The sequence below is a fragment of the Culicoides brevitarsis genome, unplaced genomic scaffold (assembly GCF_036172545.1).
Source record: "Culicoides brevitarsis isolate CSIRO-B50_1 unplaced genomic scaffold, AGI_CSIRO_Cbre_v1 contig_99, whole genome shotgun sequence".
NCBI classification, from domain to species: Eukaryota; Metazoa; Arthropoda; class Insecta; order Diptera; family Ceratopogonidae; genus Culicoides; species Culicoides brevitarsis.
The window spans coordinates 12,250-18,458 of record NW_026973483.1 but is presented as its reverse complement, the minus strand read 5'-3'; the positions used below and the strand labels follow the sequence as shown (position 1 = coordinate 18,458).

At 18.3% G+C, this 6,209-nt stretch overlaps 1 pseudogene; it reads left to right on the top strand.

Annotated features, from left to right (window-relative positions):
- Nucleotides 1-3,448: 3,448 nt before the first annotated feature.
- LOC134836644 (NADH-ubiquinone oxidoreductase chain 5-like) lies at nt 3,449-4,566 on the top strand (annotated as a pseudogene).
- Nucleotides 4,567-6,209: the final 1,643 nt, after the last annotated feature.

Genomic DNA, 6,209 nt, shown 5'->3' with positions numbered 1-6,209 from the left:
GAGTATTTAAGTATGATTTATAATATAAACCTCGTCCAATATGTAAATAAATACAAATAAAAAAAAAACTTGCACCATTAGCATGTATAGTTCGTAATAATCAACCATAATTAACATCACGACAAATATGATTAACTGAATTAAAAGCTAATTGAATATCTGCTGTATAATGTATGGCTAAAAATAAACCAGTTAAAATTTGAATAATTAAACATAATCCTAATAATGAACCAAAATTTCATCAAATAGAAAGATTACAAGGAGCAGGTAAATCAATTAATGAATTATTAACAATTTTTAATAAAGGATGTCTATTTCGATAAGATTTATTCATTAGTAAGAAATTCGTAAAGGCCCATAAAAAAAGTTAGTAATTTTTACTACAATTACTAAATTAAATAATAAATAATTAATTAAAAAAATTATTAAAAAATTATTAGGTAATTCGTATATTTTTGAATTAATTAAAAAATTTTCTTTTATTAAATTAATATTAGAGAAAAAATTTATTATTTCATGATTAAAAAATAATTCAATAAATAATTTATTGAATATTATAAATAAAAATCTTATTATCATAAATAAAATGAATATTTTTAAAAAAAATATTCTTGAAAAATTAAATTTTTCATTAGAATTTAAAGATGATATATAAATAAATAAAATTAATAACCCCCCAATAAAAATTAAAAATAAAATGTAAGAAAATCAAAAAGTTTTTGATAAAATTCCTGTAAATAAACAAGTTAATATAGTTTGCATCAATAAAATTAATCCTATTGCTATAGGATGGGTTAATTGAGTAAATATAAATGAATTAATTAATAAAAATATCATTATAATAAAATTAATTTCAGAAAATAGTTTAATAAAAATATTAATTTTGGAGATTAAAGATGAATAATTTATTTTTTTCTGATATTTTAAAAAAATATATTTATTTTTGGTTTACAAAACCAATGTTTTTTTTAAACTATTAAAACTACTAATGATAATTTATTTAAATTTATGAATTTATTTAATTTTATTTATTTTAAGTTTAATAGTTTTTATTTTTAATCATAAACATTTATTAATAACATTAATTAGTTTAGAAATAATTGTATTAATTATTTATGGAATAATATTTATTTGTTTAAATTTTATAAATTTTGAATATTTTTATAGAATAATGTTTTTAACATTTAGTGTTTGTGAAGGTTCTTTAGGATTATCAATTTTAGTAGCTTTAATTCGAACTCATGGAAATGATTATTTTCAAACTTTTAATATTTTACAATGTTAATATTTTTTTTTTTTCAATAAGAATTTTAATTATAAGATTTAATAAAAAAATTTTTTGAATGGTTCAAAATTTTATTTTTTTATTATTTTTTTTATTTATAATTATAATAATAAATTGTAATTTTTTTCCTACAAAAATTTCTTATTTTTTAGGATTAGATATTTTATCCTATGGATTAATTTTATTAAGATTATGAATTACTTCCTTAATATTTATATCTAGAGAAAAAATTTATAAATACAATAATAAATTAAATTATTTTATTTTTATAGTAATTTTTCTTATATTAACTTTAATTTTAACTTTTTCTTCATTAAATTTATTTTTATTTTATTTTTTTTTTGAAAGAAGATTAATTCCAACCTTTTTTTTAATTTTAGGGTGAGGATATCAACCTGAACGATTACAAGCTGGGTTTTATTTGATATTTTATACATTATTTGCTTCTTTACCTTTATTAATAACTTTATTATATTGTCAGAATAATTTAAATTCATTAAGTTACTTTATATTATTTAAAGATTATAAATTTAGATTATTATATTTTAGATTAATTATAGCTTTTTTAGTAAAAATACCAATATTTTTTGTTCATTTATGATTATTAAAAGCTCATGTAGAAGCTCCTGTTTCAGGATCAATAATTTTAGCTGGAGTTTTATTAAAATTAGGGGGTTATGGATTATTTCGAATTTATATTTTAATTCAATCTTTATCAATAAAATATAATATTATATTTTATGTAATTTCATTAATTGGTGGGATATTAATTAGATTAATATGTTTAATACAAGTAGATATAAAAGCTTTAATTGCTTATTCTTCTGTAGCTCACATAGGAATTGCAATTAGTGGATTAATAACTCTTTCTATTTGAGGATTTATAGGTTCTTATATTTTAATAATTGGACATGGTTTATGTTCTTCAGGGTTGTTTTGTTTATCAAATATTATTTATGAACGAACAAGAAGACGAAGTTTATTTATTAATAAAGGATTAATAAATTTTATCCCAAGAATTTCTATATGATGATTTTTATTAAGAATTAGAAATATAGCTGCACCTCCATCTTTAAATTTAATAGGTGAAATTTTTTTATTAACTTCAATTATTAACTGATCTTGATTAAGAATATTTTTTATTTCTTTAATAACTTTTTTAGGGGGGGCATATTCAATTTATTTATATTGTAGAAATCAACACGGTAATTTAAATTCATTAATATTAAATTATAATATTTCTACTGTTCGAGAAAATTTAGTTTTAATATTACATTGGTTACCTTTAAACTTACTTATTTTAAAACCTGATTTTTGTATATTTTGAATTTAAAAAATATTAATTTTTAAATTTAAATAATTTAAATAGTTTAAAAAAAACATTGATTTGTGGAATCAAAAATGTATATAATTTACTTTAAATAATTCAATGAATTGCCTGATTAAAAGGGTTACCTTGATAGGGTAAATTATATGATTTTTCATATTCATTAATTTATTAAATTAAATTAATATTAATTTTTAAAATTAAAAAAAAATATATAAATAGTGATTAATTTATCAATTTGTGTAATTTATTATTTATTTTTATTTTTATTTAGAGTAATTATATTTTTAAAAGGTTCTTATTGTTTAATAAATGAAATAAGATATTTTTATGAATTAGAATTAATATCTGTAAATTCCTCAATAATTGTAATAACTATTTTGATTGATTGAATATCCTGTTTTTTTTTATCATTTGTTAGATTAATTTCTTGTTTAGTAATTTTATATAGAAAAGAATATATAAATAATGATAAAAATATAAATCGATTTATTATGTTAATTTTAATATTTGTATTTTCAATATTTTTATTAATTATTAGTCCAAATTTAATCAGAATTTTATTAGGATGAGATGGTTTAGGATTAGTATCTTATTGTTTAGTAATTTATTATCAAAATATTAAATCTTTTAATGCAGGTATATTAACATTTTTATCTAATCGAATTGGTGATGTATTAATTTTATTATCAATTGCTTGAATATTAAATTTTGGTTCATGAAATTATATCTTTTATTTAGATATTATAAAAAATGATTTTTATTTAAAAATTATTGGTTCAATATTAATTTTAGCAGCTATAACTAAAAGAGCTCAGATTCCATTTTCTGCTTGATTACCAGCTGCAATAGCAGCACCTACTCCTGTTTCTGCTTTAGTTCATTCATCAACATTAGTAACAGCAGGAGTTTATTTATTAATTCGATTTAATAATTTATTAATACATTTATTTTCTAGAAAAATTTTATTATTAATTAGAATATTAACTATATTTATAGCAGGATTAGGGGCAAATTTTGAATTTGATTTAAAAAAAATTATTGCTCTTTCTACTTTAAGACAATTAGGATTAATAATAAGAACTTTAGCAATAAGATTAACTTATTTAGCATTTTTTCATTTATTAACACATGCTTTATTTAAAGCTTTATTATTTATATGTGCAGGAATAATTATTCATAATATAAAAAATTTTCAAGATATTCGTTATATAGGTTCTTTAATTTTACAAATGCCAATAACTATTATAAACTTTAATATTGCTAATTTAGCTTTATGTGGAATACCTTTTCTTTCTGGATTTTATTCAAAAGATTTAATTTTAGAAATAGTAGTTTTTAATAATAGAATTAATATTTTGTCTTATTTTTTATTTTATTTTTCTACAGGTTTAACTGTTTGTTATAGATTTCGTTTGATTTATTATACATTATATTCTAATTTTAATAGATGAACTTATCATTATTTAAATGACAATTCTATTACAATAATTTTTAGAATAATAGGTTTATTAATTATAACAATTATTGGAGGATGTATTTTAAGTTGAATAATTTTCCCAATTCCTTATTTTATTATTTTACCTTTATACTTAAAATTAATAACTTTAATAGTTTGTGTATTAGGGGGGATTATAGGAACAATTTTATCAAAATGAATAATTTTTTTAAAATCAAAAATTATAAAATTTAAATTTTCTGTAATATTTTTTGGTTCAATATGATTTTTACCTTTTATTGTTACAGTAAATATTACTAAATACCCTTTATTTATAAGAGAAATATATACAAAATCTTCTGATTATGGTTGATTAGAAACATTTATAGTAAAAAATCTTTTTTATAGATTTTTACATATTTCATCTTTTTTACAAGTTTTAATAAAAAATAATTTAAAATTTTATTTTATAGTATTTTTTAGTTGATTAATTTTTTATTTTTTTATAATATTTTATTTAAATAGCTTATATTTAGAGCATGACATTGAAGCTGTCAAAGAAACTTTTTTGTTTTTAAATAATTTAAATTTATAAAATAAAATTTATTTTTACAATGAAAATGTAATGTTTTTTTTTAAACTATATAAATAAGAATATAAATGGAGTTAAACCATTAAAGAAAGAAGTTAGCAGCTTTTTCTTAATCCAATATTCTTTTAATTGGAATAATATTTTCAATTTTATCATTAACAATGATATACCTCTATTTTGGTTTCAATTAAAAATAAGGACTTTAGTCTTAAATTAGGTCGAAACTAATCACAATCAATTTGCTTCTTATTTTTTTTTAAAAAAAAATAAGGCAGATAAAAATTATTTCTTTTGAATGCAAATCAAATATTTTTTATTTAAACTACAACCCTATTTTTAAAAAATTAATTATTTCAATCTAAAGCTCCTTGATTTCACTCATGAAATAAACCTAAAATTAAAACTATTAAAAAAATTAAAATAGTAATTCTTCAATTAATTAAAGAATTAATTTTTAATGAAAAAATTATAGGGAATATTAAAGCAATTTCTACATCAAAAATTAAAAAAATAATAGCAATTAAAAAAAATCGTAAAGAAAAAGGTAAACGAGAAGAATTAAAAGGTTCAAATCCACATTCAAAAGGAGAATTTTTTTCTCGATCATAAAAAGATTTTTTTGATAAAATTGAAGCTAAAATTATAACAATATTAGAAATAATTATGGTAATAATTAATAAAATTATTAAAATTATTATTATTTATATTAATTAATAAACTTTATGATTGGAAGTCATATATACTTTTTATATTATATAAATAATTACCTCATCAATAAATAGAAATATAAACAAATAATCATACTACATCTACAAAATGTCAATATCATGCAGCAGCTTCAAACCCAAAATGATGATTTATAGAGAAATGATTATTTAAATGACGAATTAAACAAATAATTAAAAATATTGTTCCAATTAATACATGTAATCCATGAAATCCTGTAGTTAAAAAAAAAATTGAACCATATACTGAATCAGACATTGTAAAAGATGCTTCTATATATTCATAACCTTGAAGAATAGAAAAATATAGTCCTAATAAAATAGTAAAAAATAAACCTTGAGTAGTTTGTTGTTTATTATTTTCTATTAATCTATGATGAGCTCAAGTAATTGTAATTCCAGAAGTTAATAAAATTACTGTATTTAATAAAGGAATCTGAAAAGGATTAAATGCTTGAATATTTAAAGGAGGCCAAATTTCCCCTAACTCAATAGTAGGAGATAATCTTCTATGAAAAAAAGTTCAAAAAAATGAAAAAAAAAAACAAACTTCTGATGTAATAAATAAAATTATACCCCATCGAAGACCAGTAACAACATCATATGTATGTAAACCTTGAAAGGTCCCTTCTCGAGAAATATCACGTCATCATTGATATATAGTTAATAAAGTAATAATATTTCCTATTATAAATAAATTTAATCTATATTGATGAAATCATTGAACTAATCCAGTTACTGAACAAAAAGCTCCTAAAGCTCCTGTTAATGGTCAAGGACTATAATCTACTAAATGAAATGGGTGATTAGAATGGTTTATCATTATTAATTAATTAATTTCT